The following is a 20,810-nucleotide window of genomic DNA, read 5'->3' as shown; positions in this document are numbered from 1 at the left end:
ATGTCGTCATTTATTTTGGACTCGCTTATGAATAACTATTGTGCATAAAGAAGTCTATAATCTATGAAAGTTATAATTTTAGTGCTTTTGTAAAAAAAATTTTTAATCCCATGCAACATACTATATTTTAATAAAATAATACATATATCTAGTAAATATATTTTACAACTCTTACCTGAAAATTAAAGGAAATATATATGGAATATATGGGGAATTATAAACATTTTAAATAGAAAACATATACAATCTGCTTATTATGTTCACCAAGTGGCACAGTTCTGAGGAAATAGAAACTACAATAAATTAGTGAATGAAACATTTCTGTAATTTTCACCAAAGACCTAATTAAGTTGACAGTAAAGCACATGTTGATATTTTAAGCAACATTTGATGAAAAAATTATGATCCAATTGAATACTGTCCTGGAAGTTTTATTATAATTTTATAGACAAATGAAATACATATAAGAAGCATATTTTTTGGTCAGTACACAGATGTGCTTACATATTGTGCATTTTTGTCTTATACATGTATCAAGATTTATGCACATTCATGCTCCCACAAACACATGAAATATGGTTAAAATTATGCATTTTGTAATAAAAAAGTATGGTGATTTGAAAATTCTGCAAATTTGTATCTGAATGGCCTTGGGCAGATTTCCTTAATTGTAAACTATGACTAGTGAAATCTACCTCATGAGAGAGGGTTGAGAGGTAAATGTGAGCCTGTAGGTAAAACTGGCAGTGAAGGCAAAACAAACGTCTGCTCTCTGCCTGTGGCCCTGCTTACAGGACTGAGGTCTAAGCAACACGACAAAGCATTCCTTTTTCCATATCGATGACCCACAGATACTCAATCTGTCTTTCCCCGTCACCTTCTTCCTTGCATTACTTCCTATAATGCTGAAGTATATGTGTGGTTTCATCTTCCCCTAGAATCACAAACTTGGGTTTTGCTTCATAGAGTAATATATAGCAGGCCTCACAGCATGCTTTAGTCCAAACATTTTGCCTTGTTAATTTGGCAACAAAGGAAAAATACTTGTGAAGAAATTTCCATGTGGATATTTTGACCATGCCCCAGAACTGTTTTCATCTTGCAAACTGAAAACTCTATACCTGTTAAACAATACTGACATTCTCTTTATTCTGCCTGAATATACAATGGTATAAAACAGATCTCATTTAAGTTAGGCAATAAAGCAATATGACACTCAAAGCAAATATACTATATGAATTCTGAACTTGTGAAAGAAGACTTAGGGTATCTGGTGGAAGAAATTTCTAAGCAGCAAAGCATTCAAAAGGAAGCAGAGAATAAAATATAGAAGGTTGGAAAATATGCAGCCTGACGATGCAATAGAAAAGAAAAATCCATTTTCTGAGGAGAAAATCAAGACGGCTGCAAAAGTATGCATAGGAAAGAAGGAGCCAAATGTTAATCACCAACACAATTTGGAAAATGTCTCCAGGGCATTTCACAGACTTCACAGAAGCCCCTCCCATCATAGGCCTGAAAGTCTAGGAGGGAAAAATGATGTTGTGGGCCAGACCCAGGGCCCTGCTGCTTTATGCACCCTCAGGATGTAAGGCCCTCTGTCCCAGCCATGGCTAAAAGAGCTAATGTAGTTGCTTTAGATAGTGCAAGTCCCAAGCTTTGGTGGCTTTCACGTGGTACTGACCCTGTGGATTCACAGAAGAATTAGGGTTTGGGAACCTCTGCCTAGATTTCAGAGGATATATGGAAATGCCTGGAGGTCTAGGCAGAGGTTTTCTGCAGGGTTGGAGCCCTCATGGAGAATCTTTGCTAGGGCACTGTGGAAGGGAATTGTGGGGTTGAAAACCTGAGTCCCCACTGGGGTACTGCCTAGTAGAGCTGTGAGATGAGCACCACTGTCCTCTAGACCTCAGAAGGGTAGATCTGCCTACAGATTACACCTTGTGCCTGGAAAAGCCACAATCAGTGCTAGCCTGTGAAAGCACCTGGGATGGAGGGTGTACCCTAAACAGCCACAGGGGTGGAGCTGCCCAAGGCCATGGGAGCCCAATCCTTGCATCAGTATGACCTGGATGCAAGACATGGATTCAAAGGAGATCATTTCAGAGCTTTAAGATTTGACTAACCCACTAGATTTCAGACTTGAATGGGCCTGTAGCCCCTTCATTTTGGCCAATTTCTCTCATTTGGAATGGGTGTGTTTACCCAATACCTGTACCCCCATTGAATCTAGGAAGTAACTATCTTGCTTTTAATTTTACAGGCTCATAGGAAGGGAGACTTGCTTTGTCTCAGATGAGACTTTGAACTTGGACTTTTGAGATAATGCTGGAATAAGACTTTGGGGGACTGTTAGATGAGCATGATTGTGTTTGGAAATATAAGAACATGAGATTTTGGAGGGGTCCCTACCAAAATATCATCTTGAATTGTAGCTCTCATAATCCATATATGTTGTAGGAGGCACCCAGTGGGAGGTAATTGAATCAAGGGACAGTTACCCTCATGCTGTTCTCATGATAGTGAGTTTTCATAAGATCTGTTGGTTTTATAAGGGTCTTTTCTCCCTTTACTCAGCATGTTTTCTTGCTGCCGCCATGTGTAGGAGGACATGTTTGCTTCCCCTTATACCATGATTGTAAGTTTCCTGAGGCCTCCCCAGAAATGCTTATCTGTGAGTCAATTAAACTTCTTTCTTTTATAAACTATCCAGTCTTGGGTATGTCTTTATTAGCAACATCAGAATGGACTAATATATCAGCCTTCAGAAGTGGCAGTAATAATGCATATTGTTTACAAGTCACCCAGTCTATAGTATTTTGTTGTAGTAGCCTGAACAGACTAAGGCAGAAAATTGGTAACTGGAGTAGGCTGTTTTCACATATACTTTAAAATGAAGAAGAGCTTTGGAACTGGGAAATGGGTAGAGACAAAGAATTTTGATGTTCATGCTAGAAAAATCCTACATTGCCATCAACAGACTCCAACTCATGAGAACAGCAGCATGAGCTGCTCCCAGCAAAGCCATGAGAGTAGGGCCACCAAGATCCTTGGAGGCCCAATTCCTGTACAGAAGAACTGCAAAGGTGAAACCTTCACCCACCTTAGTGTATACAGGTGGCTGAAGGCAGGACACCTGTGCCAGTGGAAAGCAGAGCATTGTGCCAAAGGAGATTATTCTTGAGCCTTTTAGGGCATGCTTGAGACCAGTCACTCCATTCTTTCCCATTTCTTTCTTTTGAAATGGAAAGACCTATCCTATGCCTGTTTCGCCATTGTATTTTGGAAGCATGCAACTTGCCTGAGATCACAGGTTCACAGCGGGAGAGGAATTAGCCTTAGGATACCTCAAGTCTCTCTCATATATAATTTACACAAGATTTAGATGAGACTTTAGACTTTGGACTTTCAAGTTGACCGTGGAACAAGTTTGGACTTTGGGGGCCACTGGGATGGTATTTTGCATGCAAGTGGGACATGAATTTTAAAAGATCACAGATGGAATGTTATGGGCTAAATATTTATGTCCCCTCAAAATTTGAAAATTAAAATCCGAACACCAAGATTGTATGGTATTAGGAAGTGCGGCCTTTGGGAGGTGACTAGATCATAAGGACAAAGTCTTTATGAATGGGATCAGTGCTCTTCTTTAAAAAAAAAAACCCTCCAAAAACAACCCCTTGCCTCCTCCATCATTTGAGGATATAAGAAGAAGACAGCCATCTATGAGAAAGCAGTCCCTCACCAGACATCAAACCTGTGAGTGTTAACTTGGACTTTAGGATTCCAGAACTAGGAGAAACAACTTTCTGTTGTTTATACAGCCACTCAGTCTACAATATTCTGTTACAGCAACTGCAGTGGGGTAAGATGTCGAACTTTCCATGACCTCCTTTCTGTAACTAAAAATCCTGAATGAGAGAGAGGGGAGAGAAGGAGAAAGACCGGGAGCTCGAGAGAGCAGAAGGAAAAACAGCATCCTTATTCTGGTATTGACTCTCTCATCAATTCTTGGAATATTTACTTTTAGTGTCTGCCCCTCACACTGAACTTGGTCTCCCAAAAGCAAAGATTGTTTAATGCAACTTCACATATTCAATAAGCAGCATAAAGCATGGCGAATAGTAATATTCAACGCATGCATATGTCACACATACAATAATTGTAAAACTTTGAAAATTTGTAATTAGAATTTCTACAGAGTTTTCACTTGGCATTAAAAATTATGTCCCCAAAATGAGGCCATGGCCTATTTTTATAAAGACCTGAAAAAATAATTTATATATGATATTTGTCCACTTTTATTTTATAATACACTAATCTGAGATAAATTAGTATTCTTAAAAACTCTATAGCATGTTACGTGCTTCTGAACTGGTAAGCATGAGTTTCTCAAAGCAAGACTCCAATTTTAGTTTGGGGTCATGGAAAATTGCTTCTTTATCCTGATTACTGCGGCAGACAAGAGCTGATGCCAACTGTTCTGCCACCATTCCTCAAACGCTGTAATCCCAATTTCTTTGTGGTCACATTTTTACTTCCAAGTGTGCACCTCTTACCCTCCCTCCTTTTTATGGTGTCGCTAAGATGTATTCTAACATGCAAACTTAAGTATACATTTATAGCTTAGTGTGCTAGTTTCAGAATCCCAGCCAAACTTTTTTTTTCTTGATGAATTGTGACTGGGTAAGAAAAATGCAGACAGAGAGTGACCCATTTGTCCACTTAATATATTTGGCAACAAATTAATTGTAAATATAGCAATTAGTGTGTGAGGGAGGAAAATGGACAAGAAAGTTCATGTCCAGTTAAAGCTATATTGATTACCCAAGTCTGCACACATCCTGCTGCATCACTGAATTGCTAAATGTGTGTATAAGCAATTCAGAAGGACTTAAAAGTTTTTAAATGTTCCTTCTCTTTCAATGAAATTGACTCACACATGACTCTTAAATGATCTTCATATCCAGTTGGAAACTGAGAGCGTGTTTGGGGTCAAGTTCAGCTTGGTATTTCATGATACTGAAAAAGAAAATGAACTTTGAAAAGAAGAATAGGATTCTAGTTTCTGTTAATGGTATGCAAAGTGCCAGCACGCAAGTGTTTTACATAAAATCTAAAAGATAAATTTAACTGATGCATTTTCCAGTTAAACATTAGCTTTAACATGGATACTGAGACTCTAATGTTTCACAAGGGTAAGTTTGTAATGGAGATGCACAGTATTTAAAACAGGTGGAGATCATGCCTTAGCTCCCCTTGGAAGTCTTATGCCATAGTAAATAATTAAATATAATTTATTGGGCAAATAAAGAAAAGCCACTCCAAATTAAGTCTTGCAGCTATTACTGTATAGGGCATTTATGCAGTGCTTCTTGTTTTTATAATTGCTATCGCTGTCACACTGTTTCACAAATATCTATTCCTCTACTATTAGTGGTCTCATTTCATTGAAATATATCCAAGATCAGACAGTAAATCTGGACATCAAGCACACAGGGAGACAGTGTCAAAAGCCTGCACTCATCAGTTTACATAGAGGACGCTTTAAAACTGAGTTTCAATCCAAACAAGTTTCATGTGTAGAGTAGAAACTGCTTCCTAAAAAGACCTGTATCCATGGCCTTGAATACGGTTGCAGCTGGTATCTGCTCTCTTCAGCAGAGAAGCCATGGTCCTGTGGAACACATGTTGCAATCTTAATGTTAGGGAATCAGCAAGCTGTAGTCAGGGTGATTAAAGCAATGCGTGGAGCAGTGACCCAGACCCTGATGATGTCCAGAGTTTTCACAACACAGCAATTTCAAATATTTAATTCAATTTTCACAGCAGTTGTCTGAAATTGATGTCAGAGCACAGTCTGAATTCAAGGAACTCACAGTTTAAGAGATCAGAAAGTCAAAATAAATATGTATTTAAGATGAATGTGATCTGTTACCCTTCCCAGCATGTGTCAGGTTCTGTGTAAAGTTGTGTTAAGGGGAATAAAGATTATAGAAACCCTATAGTAGAGTAAAAATGTCCGGGTAAGCTTTCTGGAGGCGAGGCGGGTCAAATGAATGACATGAATGATGGGCTGTAACTTAGCAGAGAAATGGAATGTGCAGGAGAACCACCTGTAAAACCCGTCAGTGACTGCTTCCAAATCCAGTGTTTTACATTACAGACAGCAGTAATGTAGGCTCTGTAATATCGCTACCTGAAACAGTCTGTGAAGCCTCCATTTACAAGGACCTGACTGAGGAAATACCTGACTACAAATGATGGGAATTTCATTCTTTTAAAAAGTCAACATTGGCCGGGTGCGGTGGCTCACGTCTGTAATCCCAGCATTTGGGAAGCCAAGGCAAGTGGATCACTAGGTCAGGAGTTCAAGATCAGCCTGGCCAACATGGTAAAACCCCATCTCTACTAAAAATACCAAAGTTAGCCAGGTATGGTGGCAGACACCTGTAATCCCAGCTACTCAGGAGGCTGAGGCAAGAGAATCTCTTGACCCGTGGGGTGGAGGTTGCAGTGAGCCAAGATCACGCCACTGCACTCCAGCCTGGGCAACAGAGTGAGACTCCATTTCAGAAAAAAAAAATGTTAACAGTACTAGTGAGAAACACTTAGGCGGACTTTGTTCATTAACAAAACACCAAGCACTCCCTTCTCAACTCCACAAGGCTGCCAAGATCATGAGCCTCAAGGACACAGGTAGACTGGTAGATAAAAAGTGAGAAAAACACAGCATCAATCACATCAATCAGTCAGGCTTTCTCCCAGCCAATACTCCTCCAACACAAGGCTGGACCCCATCACCATGGCTGAGCTTACAGCAGCTGTCAGCATGACTGGACCCACAGAAAAGGCCATGGACCCCTAGGACAGAAATCCCTCCTAGGCCAGAGAGTAAGTGTTAGCCCAGGTACCAGGGTCTTCCAAGAGAGAGAAAACCTTATGTATCCCATCCCTTACTGTTGCCCCTTTATTGCCTCAAGAAACCTACATTTCTCCCCTCTCCCCAAACATGGACTCAATGCTCTCCAGAGCTTCTTCTTAGTCATCAGCCACTTGGCTACATCTTCAACATCGTCAACCCTTTGCCACAATAGTCCCTCCATTTCCCTCGTCTTACAGAAAACCTGTGAATCTCTGAAGATATCATTTCTCTTCAGCATTTCCATTCTTTTTTCTAAGGTCAGAAAGTAGGAGCAGAAGTCTCACTTTCTGTATTCTCTGTGCTTTTGATCCCATTGCTCTTTCTCTGTCACGTGTTTGGCTATTTTGAGTCAGGGACCACCCTGCCCTGCCCCCTCTCAAGCTCCCCATCACTGTCATCTCCCGACCTCTGAGACATTCCTCATTAGAGAAGACACTTCTTTGTGGCTGGAGCCTTCATCTGCGCTGCCTCTGGCTGTAATTCCAGGCTGCCTCAGCATCCATGTGAACTTGCCCTGACAATGTTACGTTCGGGCTCAATGACTTTCCTAAACTAAAGTTATCTTCCCTTCATTGTATCACAACCACGCTCCTTTGCCATCCACCCTGGACTGCTTCTGCTCTAAATCATTAATCAAAATATTCCACTTTTCAGCCATAGCTTTCTATCATTCCATCCTACATACAACCTGCACAGAACTCAGCTTCAGTCTCACAGAGCGAACTTCATTCTTAACCCTTCTGCTTCCTTTCTATGCAAGAAAACATTGTCGCTCTCTCCTTCTTTTACCCCATCATTTAAATCATGCATTTGTAAACATCCCAAACTCCTTGGTTTCTAGTGTTTCCTTTGTACCCACTTATCAAGCTCCCAGTTCTCCCTACGGGAAATTATACAACTGAGAAATTGGTGTCACAATTAATTTAGGTTCATCATTCACAACCGCAGTTCACTCTCAATGGTCAGTTCTCTCCCCACTCTCCAAGAAGACTGAAATTAATGCTGCTGCAATCTCAGCAACGCTCCAGCCTTCTTGTCCAGCCTTTCTTTAGGAAGTGGTCTTGTATTCACTGAGAACTGCAAGCCATAAGCTCAGGATGCTCTCACCCGTCCATTGCCACACCTACAAACTACCAGGGTTTACATGAGCTTTTTTCCTCCTATTCAAGCTTACTCTCTCCATAGAGCTCCTTTCAGAAATCCTGTGATATCAACTACAGAGGTTCCCTCATGCATTTTCAACTTCCTCCTGCAAATAGGATTAAATTATTCTTATTAGCATGAAAATATACACCGGGTTTCTCCACAAAAACTAAAATAAAACCACAATTAAAAAAAATTGTCTGCTTGAAAATAACTTCTGCTTCCTCCTTTTATAATGAAGTTTAGGAAAAGTCAATTTTATAAATGCTACCTATACTTGTTTTCTCATTCATGTATCCACTTACTGGAATAAGTTCTCTAGCGCTACCTTCCAACAAAATCTAAAGTCACCAGTGACATCTCTGTTGTGATATCCAATAAACAACTTTTCTTCCTCATTTTACTGGACTTGCCATCAGCACCATAAAGGACTCCCCGCTTCCTATTTGGTGAAACATTCTGTTCTTTTGTCTCCCGTGATGTAGGATCTTGGCACCCCTGCCATCTCTCAGATAGTTCCTCAGGGTTTTTTGTTGTTGTTTTGTTTTGTTTTTTCGCCAGCTCTTTTTCCCTTTCTACATCTTAGAAAGCTGCAGTTTCTTGGGATTGTTACTGGACTCCAATCTCTTTTCTCAGTCTACCACCTCTTGGGAAATAAATCTATATTCCTTTAAATACTGTTCTGTGCATTCAGACCAGACTGCACTGCAGAGCTCTATGTTGGTTTACTCTGCCACCTATTTGACATTTCCAATAGGTCTCGAATCATATCTGATTTATCCTACACAAAACTGAAATTCTAACATTCTTCTGAATGCTGATTCCCCTTCAATATCCCCCCATCAACCCAGTTGCACATGCCAGAAACTCTGAGGAAATTTCGCTTGTCTCTTCTCCTTGGGTTACCAACTTTTATCAAATTTATAGCCCCTACAGCTCTCTAACCCGCAGTCTCTCTCCATCTCTATCATACATCCTAGCTCAGCCTACTTTCTCTAGTCACCAAAAAACAAGAGCTTATAAAAGATGATTTTAATAATGCCATTCCCTGCCTTAAACTTTCCATTGATTCTATTGCACTTCAGCTAAAATTCAAAATTCAAATCTGGCTCCCTCCCCACCTCCCAACAAAATTAGCCATGCTGCCTTTCTTTCTGATCCTTGAGCCACCCAATTCTATCTATTTCAAGGACTTCTCACATAATCCTTCAGCTTGGAAATCTTTCTCTCTTCACTTTGCAACCCCACCTCTCCTATATGTGACTAATCTTATTCTTTTTGGTCTTACTTCAAATGTCACATGGTCCCTGCGTATACGCCCCCAGGTCGGAGCAGTATCAGCATCACCCTTAGAGGCCAGCAAGCTTGGTCCTTGCCACAGTTCTCCTGATGCAGAGGGACCCACTCTGGTCCACTTGTTCCTTCTTCCCTGCCCAGAGTGTATGGAATCCAGACAATCCCCTGTCCAAATGACAAGTGACCCAGAGCCTGCTGTCAGGACTTCCCATGGGTCACCTTCCATTCCAGAAGGTGCAATCATTCCAGAGGTGCATACCTCCAAGACAAAGAGCAGCCTAGTAACTGCTATTTGCAGTACAGGGGAGAAGGTAAGGAAATGAGATTGAACTACTACTGCTACTGCTGTTCAGTGGGTACGATATCTACACAGGTGTGCCAGAAGCCATTCATGGTGTGAGGTCTATACAGGTGGATAGGAAGCCATTCATGGGTGGGTGTGCTGTCTACATACATGTGCAGGAAGCCCTTCATGGGCAATAGGAGGAAGCAGGAATCACGCAAGAGGCTGGTGCATAACAAAGTGCCTTGTCGCCAGGATGCATATGGAAGAGTGAGGATCAGGCTAGACTGAGTGGCATGTAACATGTATCATCTGTAGTGCGAAGTTAAATGTCCTAGAAAACTACTTTTCATTGGCTTGTTCATAACTTTTCATGGAAGAGAAAGTAGTAATAAATCCCGAGTAAGAGAAAATAATCAAGATTTTTAAGACATGGAAATGGTACCAAACAGTAGTAACAGAAAGGAGATGAAGTGGGCAGATTTGGAGGACAGGAAGAATAAAATGACTGGTCTAACAACTGCTTAAATGTAGTCAACACAGGGCACACCCGTGTGCTGCTTTCCTGAATCATAAATTCCTATTTTCCTGGATGCTTTCTCATTACAGACCATATTCTTTAAACTAATCTAGTGGCCAGACTCTACATTAACTCTCAACTCTACAGATGGCTTGAAGGCCTATAAACAATTACAGAATTTGAGTCCTCTAGCAAAGAAATACATAGATTAATGTTTCAGCAAACTAATTAAGGTAGGAGAGTTTTGCGCAAAAACGTTACCCTAGAGGTTTTTAAAGAAGAAGTCAGAAAAACTCATCACAGTTGTTGCTTATAAGTTGCTTATAAACTTATAAGCAGAAGCAATTCCAGGGTAGAAACCAGATTAAATGAAAAAAGTTAACATCCCCAAAGTAAGCTTATCACTGCTGATAACTATCATCATTACTCACAGGATAGAGACTTTGAATGCCCCAGCCACTCCAGGGAGGTCCATTTGCCATTCTGGGAAGACAAGACACGAAAGCTTTGAATCACTAAATGACAGACCAGTTAACTAAAAGAGTGAAGCAACACCTCAAGTTACAACCACATATATGACAATTAAGGGAGGAAGAAAAGATCTTGGCAAAATATCAAACCTAGGGTGGCTCCAGGTTTCTCACCATTGGAAACATCAATGCTATACTCTAAACCAATTTCAAGGAGATCCAAAGGTTTTGAAAAAACCAGATTATAGAGGAAATCGCAGTGCCAAGGGCTAATGACAAGGAAGCTAAAATAACAATTAGAACCATGCTATTTGAGAAATATTACAGGTTATTCCATAAAAGCAAAGGCAACATATCACTTAGGACATTAAAATGGCTTCTAATAATTAAGTTCATGCCATTGCTGTTATGTTTAGATTCCTAGTTCTTGAAGAAAATCGCTGCATTGCTATCAAGTATGTTCAATCTTTAAAGTGACATCCTCTTTTTATATGACACGTTTTACTGTAATATTAATCGAACTTAGAAATTGCACCTCATTCCCTCTTTTGGAGGCTCCTGGTAATTCATTCACCTCTACCCATTCCAACTGTTACTGTCTTTTGACCTAGCCTGTCTCCATGCAACTGTGACTACAATGACCAATGGCAATGTGTCTGTATCTCTGATAACTTTGATGTACGCAACAGATGGATATCATCAAACTTATAAGTAAAATACATCTAACGTACATCCTAGTGGCATGTGCAGGCAAACATTATGAATGAGTTTTCACAGAGCAAGTGTGAAATGTTTCATCTTATTGTATGGACTCAGCCAGCCTCACTAAATGGTGTCCCATAAGAACCTTGTAAACCCAGCTCCTCCATGGGTGGTGGCCTCCTGTTCTCTTACTAGACTCCAGTGCAGCGTGATTCTTGACACCATCCACACCATGTCTGTCAGCTAAACTGCAGCAGATGTGGCCCTAATCTCTTCCATGTGAAGGGAAGTATCATTTATAAGTGTATTGGGGACTTCTGTGTCTTATGCAACAGCAGCTGGAAACTTTAATTTTCTCCACACAAAATGCATGCAATATGAGTGTGAAATTGCAGAAGGTTGTATAAGTCCCCAGTTCTGGCACCTCATTAAATACTTTGCAATGCATTCTTGATTTAAAATAAAAATTTTAAATGTAGCCTACACTCGTGAGCTTGAATGTATGTACAGATGATCCTAAAGTATTTTGATGGGTTTTCATTCACATGCAATTCTTCCTCCTAATTTTAGTTACTTCAATCACAGGCCATCTTTGGCAAGAGAAAAATGAGTTGGGGAATTAGGATGAAAAGTTTTAGAGTAGAATACATATCCATAATATCAAATGTTTTTGCAAGAATGGTACTACTTGTTTATAGTCTTGCATTCCAAAAGTTCACTTCTTGTTCTGAAAAAAATAAAAAAGGTTATAATGTCTCCTCAAAAATGCTTGCTCTCAAATAGCATGGGCCAGCTCAACACATTTTTAACAAACTAGAACACTGCTAAAAATATTGTCAAATCAATGCAGGTCTCACCTTAATGGAATTTAGACTGTGAAAATAGCACAATTGAGTCAGAGCAAATATGGGTGTGACATTTGATGATTCTGCTCTATGTGCTTGATCAGAGAGAGAGAATGAATAGAAATGTCTGATGACTCTTCCCACCATTCTGCTCAGTCAGTGCTTGTGTTTCACAATGAGAGTGAAATGGGATTGAATCTGCTGCTGTCCCAGTTGATCCTTGCTATTTGCCTCTTAAATTCTGCTCAGCTTGCTACCCAATTCTCCCTAAACACAAGTGAATCAACTACTCAGCTGAAGAATGAGGATTTGATATAATTTTGGAGAAAAAAGTGGTAAAAACGTTTTGTATATAGTGCTTTCCTAAAAGATTTTTGAGAGTAATTTTATCAATATGCATGTTTTTCTTAAAGTGTGGATTTTAAAGCCCAGTCCTCATGGAAAATGAACACCACTATGTAAAGATGTATTACCTGTAGTACAGCTTGTTTGCTATGATCTGGGCTAAAATTGAATTCTTTGCACAACATGAAGAGAGTCTGAACAGACAGCTCTTTAAAGCTTTTGGGTATTCTCTGAATCATCTAAATTGGAGGATACATGAAAGAAAAAGCTATTTTTTGTTAGTTTTTTAAATCACAAAAGTAATAACTAATCATCTTTGAAAACTTAGAAATCAAAAAACGGCTTACACAAATATTGAATCAAAACCATTAGCATCTTGGTACATCTATTTCCAATAAGATAATATATTACACATAAAACTTTTATATCTTGTAATTTTTCAGACAACCATATAACCTGAAAATGTTCCATTTGGGATATTTAGGGATATTCAGACTCAATGTGACTTTAACACCACTTATTAGTACATCTTAAAAGCATTACAATTTAACCAATATCCTACTGTATTTTTATAGTGTTAATATTTCTACATTGTAATAATAAAATTTTATTTATCTATCTTTTTAAAAAATCCACCATTAAAAAAATCTGTAAATACTTCTTAGGACAAATTCCTAGAAGTGAAATCGCTGGTTCACAGGGAATGAACATTACTTAGCCTGTTGAATTTTGGGTTTTAACAAATGCTTTCCACAAAGTTAAGTACGATTTAACTGACAAAGTTGATTGGTTGAAGTGTCTCTTTCCCATCATCCTCACCAAATAGGGTATCTTAATTATTTTAAACCATTGTCAGTAGGGCAGGCTGCCACACACTGGAGGATGCTAACCACATTTAACAGAAAGGCAATCACATGCATAGTTGTAGTCATCAAATAGGTTAACGGCTATGACAAAAACACCAAATCTCGGTGACTTCAACAACATTTTACCACACCAGTTCAGTGTACACATTGGGTAGGCAGCCATGCAGCCCTTTAGGGACAAATCCAGCCTCTGTCCATCTTTCTTGTAATACCATCACCGTGGACTCTGGCCAGCACTCATGGGAAGAGAATTACATAGGAGCAATTTCTATCGTCAAGGCCATTAACTCAGCTGGCCACACTTGCTTACATATTCCATTAGGTATGACTCAGTCCCAGGGACACACTCAACCTCAAAGAGGCCCTGGACACAGTCTAGCTATGAGCCAGAGAAGAAAAGGCAATCTATTTGTTTATCAAGCCATCTTTGCCACACATTGTCATTTTTTTACATTTTAATGTAGTTAGAGTTTCTATATTTTAAGAAGTTATTTCAGTCCATGGACATTTAATCACTGAATCACAATATACATACAACTGCATGCCTGCCATTCTGCATTTTTTCTTTCCTTTTCTTCTTGCATGGTTTCCCCTTTTACTTCTGCTAGTTGGATACGAATATTGTCCACTTCATTTTCCCTCATTCATTTGTAACTCTACTATACTTTTTTATCCCATTAATGGTTACTATTAGCATATATTGAATTAATTTGAACAAGACAACCTGTAATTCTTCACATTATCTTTCCAAATTTATCTACTTCTCCCCCACCCCAACCTATACAATAAGACCTTCGGAATCTTCTTAATCTTTTTCTCCTACCCTCCCCCTCTCCACTATTCATGAGATCTCAGAAATGTTTGTATCTCCACTTTCTCATTCACAACTTCCTCCTACTCCTAGAGTTTGATTAAAAATTTCAGACATTATCAATATTTCTATGAAAGAATGAATGTTCACTTTCAAGAGCTATTATGTTATATATTATATCTATCCTTAGCTTATATGTTTTCACTCTATATTATAGGTGGATTAAGAGATCCTGAGGTCTCTATCCTGGTCACTTTGTCACGTATTAATGTCATTTTCTTAGCACTTTCCTCAAATTAGATACTAGGATGACAAACTTTTGACTGGAAATAGCATTATTCCCTTCCCTTGCAGCCCTTTGCTGTCGAATTACAGATTCTCTAGCATTTCTTATAGTTATAGTCATCTAGGCTTACAGATAAAGAATCTACTACCAGTCTAAACTCATTTTCCTTTGTAAGAACCTGTTTTTTGCACCGCAGCATTACTGACTTATCAGACTGGATAATTCTTTGTCATAGGGCTGTTCTGTGCATTGTAGGATGTTAAGTAGCAACCCTGCCCTCTACTCACTAGAAGCCAAGAGCACATGCTCAATTATGTCAATCAAAATTATCTTCAGGCCCGGCATAGTGGCTCACGCCTGTAATCCCAACACTTTGGGAGGCTGAGGCAGGTGGATCATGAGGTCAAGAGATCGAGACCATCAGGGCCAACATGGTGAAACTCCATCTCTACTAAAAATACAAAAATTAGCTGGGCTTAGTGGCACACGACTGTAGTCCTAGCTATTTGGGAGGGGAGGCAGAGGCAGAGGCAGGAGAATTGCTTGAACCTGGGAGGTGGCGGGAGGTGGTGGGGGGCGTGGGCAGAAGTTGCAGTGAGCCGAGATTGCACCACTGCACTCCAGCCTGGTGATGGAATGAGACTCCTCCTCAAAAAAAAAAAAAGTCTCCAGACATTGCCAAATGTTCCCTGGTATCAAAATGCTCCCAGCTGAGAACCACTGACTAAGAAGCTTATAAAACTTGTTTCTTTTTTTTTTTCTTCTTCTTCTTTTTTTTTGAGACAGAGTCTCACTCTGTCACCAGGCACCAGGCTGCAGTGCAGTGGCGTGACCTGGGCTCACCACAACCTCCACCTCCCGGGTTCAAGCAATTCTCCTGCCTCAGCCTCCCGAGTAGCTGGGACCACAGGCACTTGCCACCACGCCCAGCTAATTTTTTTGTATTTTTAGTAGAGACAGAGTTTCACCATGTTGGCCAGGATGGCCTCAATCTCTTGACCTTGTGATCCGCCAGCCTCGGCCTTCCAAAGTGCTGGGATTACAGGCATGAGCCACCGCGCCTGGTCAAAACTTGTTTCTATCTGATAATTTAAGAAGTTTTACCACAACAAATATAATTGTGTGGATTTTAATACATTCATTTATACATCTTTCAATGTTCATCCTTCAGTAAAAAGTAAGTCCATTTAAAATTATCTCTGCCCCTATGGACTGGGGCTTCCAGTCAACTCTGAGCCTCAGGTGAAACCCTCAAATAAAAATGCTCTATTACCTCCCACATTATCTCACACACAAAGACCTGGAACCTCAGCCTTCTATTCAACCAATTTTTACTTTTGTGGAATCATTAAAACCCTGGAAATTTACACGCACTGGAATCTAAAATAGATGAACTCATAGACACAGAGTAAATGGTTGCAACCAAAGGCTGGGGGTGAAGGGATTGAGGGGATGTTGGACACGTTATACAGGGAGATTAAGTTTAAGGGATCTGTTGTATACCATGGTGACTATAGTTACTAAAGTGTATTGTATACTTGAAAATTATTAAGAGAGTAAACTGTCCTCAACCTCCAAATTGATAAGTATGTGAGGTAATGCAAATGTTTAAATACCTTAATCAATTGTGTGTGTGTGTGTGTGTGTGTGTGTGTGTGTGTGTGTGTGAAAACATCATGGTATGTACTAAACTTTATACAATTTTAACTTGTCAATTTTTAACAATTGTAAAAAAAAGAAAAGACAATTCACAAGAGGTCAAAGCTGACCTTCTCCCCTGATTGCCAAGGAAGCAGCAGCTCTCTTCTCCATCTCCTAAAATTCACCAAAACCAGTAGCTCCCTTGCACAGCAGGCACTTGTCTCAAGAGAGACAAAACAAATTGCTTCAGAATGAATAGTAGAGTGCAAAGAAGTTATGTTCAAGTTGCTGTCTCCCCAGAGTCACCTTCAGAATGTGTTTTAAAAGACTTGCTCTTGAATTCAAGAATTTGGGAGAACTTGGGAAAGGCTTAGGAAAGAGAATATTCCATATGTGAAACTTGCTCCAATTTAAATGACAATACAATAATATTAAGCACGAAGAAAAACGAAATATAATTCACTTGCAAGTGATGCAAATTGTCTTAAAACTCCAAAGAAATAAGTAATGACTTTAAGCCAGTACAAACATGGTGAGGATTTTTAAAATTAGAAATAAGATATCTCCCTAGCATTCAAAATTCCTCCTAAGGTGTAGATATCTATATTAACATAAAGATTTCACTGACATGTCCTACCATCTCCACTAGAGAGAAAAAGAATGTGCCATTACAAAATGGAATAAGACCTTAAATAGAACCCAAAGAAATCAGCAATGTAAAAAGTCTCATTCCTAAGAAATAACTTTCTTGGGTGATAAGTTAAATATATTCAAATAGGGGCTAAATGAAAGCAGAATGGTTTTATAAAATAAAGTATAAGTCTGGGTACAAAGGACAGAATTTCTCATTTATTAGTGGCAGAGGCAAATAGAAAATCTGACCTCGGTCTTATCAGATATGTCCTTATCAGAGTAAGCAACGAACTGCTACAAATACCAAAAGCAGAAACAACACGGGCAAAACTTGGCACACTTGTTTGACTGATAATCTGATCAACCTCACAATATTTTTTTTAAGTCAAGTAAATGAGCCAAAGGGACTGCATAAGTTGCACTGCTTAGCATGTCATTATCCTTTTAGCAATAACTGTTACAAGTTTTCAAATGAGCAAGAAAACATCCAACAAAACCCAGAGCAGACTTGAAACGGTTTGGCTCTGTGTTCTCACCCAAATTGCACTTTGAATGCTAGTGATTCTCACATGTCAAGGGCAAGACCAGGTAGACAAAATTGAATTACGGGGTAGATTCCTTCCTCCATGCTGTTCTCATGACAGTGAGTGAGCTTTTATGACATCTGATGGTTTTACAAGGGGCTTTTCCCCTTTTTGCTTGGCATTTCTCTTTGTTGCCACCATGGGAAGAAGGATGTGTTTACTTCACCTTCCACCATGATTGTAAGTTTTCTGAAGCCCCTAGCTGTGCTGAACTGCGAGTTAATTAAACCTCTTCTTTATACATTATCAGTCTTGGGTATGTCTTTATTAGCAGTGGGAAAACGGACTAATACAATAAATTGGTACAAGTAGAGTAGGGGACTGCTGTAAATATACCTAAAAATGTGGAAGCAACTTTGGAACTGGGTAACAGGCAGAGGATGGAACAGTCTAGAAGGCTGAGAAGAAGACAGGGAGATGTGGGAAAGTTTGGAACTTCCCAGAGACTTGTTGAACGGCTTTGTTTGAAATACTAATAGTTATTTGGACAATGTAGTCTACGCTAAGGTAGTCTTAGATGGAGATGATGAATTTGTTAGGAACTGGAATAAACATGACCCTTTCTGTATTTTAGCAAAGACATTGGCAGCATTTCTCCCCTCCCCTAGAGATCTGTGAAACTTTGAACTTGAGAGAGATGGTTTACAGTATCTGATGGAAGAAATTCTTAAGCAGCAAAGCATTCAAAATCTGACTTGAGTGCTGTTAAAAGCACTTAGTTTTATGTATTCACAAAGATATGGTTTAAAATTGGAACTTATGTTTAAAAGGGAAGCAGGACAAATAAAGTTCAGAAGATTTTCAGTCTGATAATGCGATAGAAAAGAAAAACCCATTTTCTCAGGAGAAATTCAAGCCAGCTGCATAAATTTGCATAAGCAATGAGGAGTCAAATGTTAATCATCAAGATAATGGGGAAAATGTCTCCAGGGCATGTCAGAGGTCTTCATAACAGCCCCTCCCAGCACAAGCCGTGCAGCCTAGGAAGAAAAATTGTTTTGTGGGCTGGGACCAGGGCCTTGCTGATACATGCAGTCGTAGGACTTGGTAACCTGTGTCCCAGCCCTGGCTAAAAGGGGCCAATTTAGAGCTCAGGCTGTTGCTTCAAAGGGTACAAGCCCCAAGTCTTAGCCACTTCCATGTGGTGTTGAGCCTGCAGGTGCACAGAAGTCAAGAACTGAGGTTTGGTAACGTCTGTCTAGTGTTTGGAAGATGTATGAAAAAACCTGGATGTCCAGGCAGAAGTATGCTGTAGGGGTAGACCGCTCATGGAGAACCTCTGCTAGGGCCATGCAGAAGGGAAATGTGAGGTTGGAGCCCTCACACTGAGTGTCCACTGGGGCACTGCCTAGTGGAGCTGTGAGATAAGGGCCTCCATCCTCTAGACCCCAGAATGGTAGATCCACCAACAGCTTGTACTGTGTGCAAGGAAAAGCCAATCACTCAATGCCAGCCTGTCAAAGCAGCTGAGAGGGAGGTATACCCCACAAAGCTACCGAGGCAGAGTTACCCAAGCCCACCTCTGTTTTCAGTGTGACCTGGATGTAAGACATTGAGTCAAAGGAGATTATTTCAGAGCTTTAAAATTTAAGTACTTCCTCATTAGATTCAGACTTGCATGGGGCTTGTAACCCCTTTGTTTTGGCCAATTTCACCATTTGGAATGGGTGTATTTCCCCAATACCTGCATCCCCATTGTATCTACGAAGTAACCAGTTTGTTTTTAATTGTACAGGATCATAGGCTAAAGGGACTTGCCTTGGCTCAGGTGTGACTTTAGGATGTGGACTTTTGGTTAATGCTGGAATAATTTAAGATGTTGGGGGACTGTTGGAAGGGCATGATTGTGTTTTTAAAAGTGAGGACATGAGATATGGGAGGAGCCAGGTGAGGAATGACATGGTTTCACTCTGTGTCCCCACCTAAATCTCACCTTGAATTGTAATAATCCCCACGTGTCAAGGGTGGGACCAGGTGGAGATAATTAAGTCATGGGGGCAATTTTTCTCATACTGTTTGGATGTCAGTGAGTGACTTTTCATGAGATCTGATGGTTTATTAGGGGCTTTTCCCCCATTTTGTTTGTCACTTCTCTTTGCTGCTGCCATGTAAAGACGGATGTTTTTGCTTCCCCTTCCACCATTATTGTAAGATTCCTGAAGCTCCCCAGCCATGCTGAACTGTGAATCAGTTAACCCTCTTTTCTTTATAAATTACCCAGTCTTGGGATGTCTTTATTAACAGCGTGAGAATGAACCAAGGCAAGACTGCTTTCAACAACTCATGCAATCATTGCTACCTTCAGATAAGCCAGAAATCAGCCATAGAGGAGGAGAACTTGCACACTGATAGGAGGGAACAACAGAACATACAACTGTCGTGGGCATCGTGTTACAGCTTGCAGAGAATGTGACTGTGAAGATGTGCACCTCAGGTGATCCACCCCCCTCAGCCTCCCAACGTGCTGGGATTACAGGTGTGGGCCACGCCAGCTGGCTGATTATTGTCACCATTATTAACTCCATTGCATGAATCATGAAACTAGGGCACCCAATGACTCTCCTTCACCCATTGCCAGTAAATCATAGAGCATTAAGTCAGGCTACACTTTCTCAACTTCAAGGCTTGTGCTGTGTCTACAGATAGCTAGACTGTTGAAATATTAAAATAACTATGAACCTTAGTTTAATCAGTATACAGAGCCTAGCATCACTCCTGTGAAGTTCAGGTGGCATATAATGTATGTTGCAAGGAGAATTAAGAATCGAAATTATTTGGCCAGTTGAGTTTCTTAGGAAGCATGGGTGTGGGAAAACTGAAAATCACCTTGTGGTTTGACATAAACAGCAAGTCTCAGTCCAAGCTTCCTTGATGGGCATCAGTCAACACTAGTTACTTTGCAGTTCCTTGTTGACTTTGCTGCCTACGTTTGGCTTAATTTTCTTTTAGAGTTTTCTATTGTGTAGGATAATCCTCTGTGTAGCAGCTCAAATGTCTTGGTACACAAAAATCTAATACAATTAGGAAAAGGCAAGATTTGGTCAGAAAGAGGGAAGAAAGGGCTTGCACACTGTGTTTCCAATTTCCAGCCTCATAAAAATGCTGCCACTGGAGTGCTTCAGGTTGCCCAGGCCCCATTTTTCAATGAAATAAGCTTGCCAGTTGGGCTGACCTTCTTGCAAAGGTGCACAGTCAGTCGTCACTGATAGCAAGCAAAGAGTAAACCAGGTATTTTCCTGAAAAGCAGACCAGTCTCTCCTGAGAATCTTCCCAGAAGAGGGTGTCTGGGCATTTCCTGCTATTTTTATCTCCTGAGGCTAAACTTAGTACAAATGAATTAGAACTATCAATTTAAAAGGAGTGGGGCAGGAGAGAAAAACAGGGAAAAATCTATTAAACATTCATAGACACAAAATTACAGAAATTATGAGGATAAGCAATCCTAAAGAAGTATTTTATG

The 20,810-nt window shown here is 40.0% G+C and overlaps 1 long non-coding RNA gene across 1 annotated transcript in view; it reads right to left on the bottom strand.

Moving 5' to 3' along the window:
* The window catches only part of LOC128930267 (uncharacterized), a 110,096-nt gene that overhangs the window by 26,018 nt on the left and 63,268 nt on the right, over positions 1-20,810 (bottom strand). The window contains exon 3 of the long non-coding RNA XR_013519463.1: positions 10,599-10,650. This is a non-coding gene — a long non-coding RNA (uncharacterized LOC128930267). The remainder of the gene's footprint in view (positions 1-10,598; positions 10,651-20,810) is intronic.

The sequence above is a fragment of the Callithrix jacchus genome, chromosome 1 (genome assembly GCF_049354715.1).
Source record: "Callithrix jacchus isolate 240 chromosome 1, calJac240_pri, whole genome shotgun sequence".
Lineage (NCBI taxonomy): Eukaryota > Metazoa > Chordata > Mammalia > Primates > Cebidae > Callithrix > Callithrix jacchus.
The sequence above is the reverse complement of the archived record's forward strand: the minus strand, read 5'-3'. Positions and strand labels throughout refer to the sequence as shown.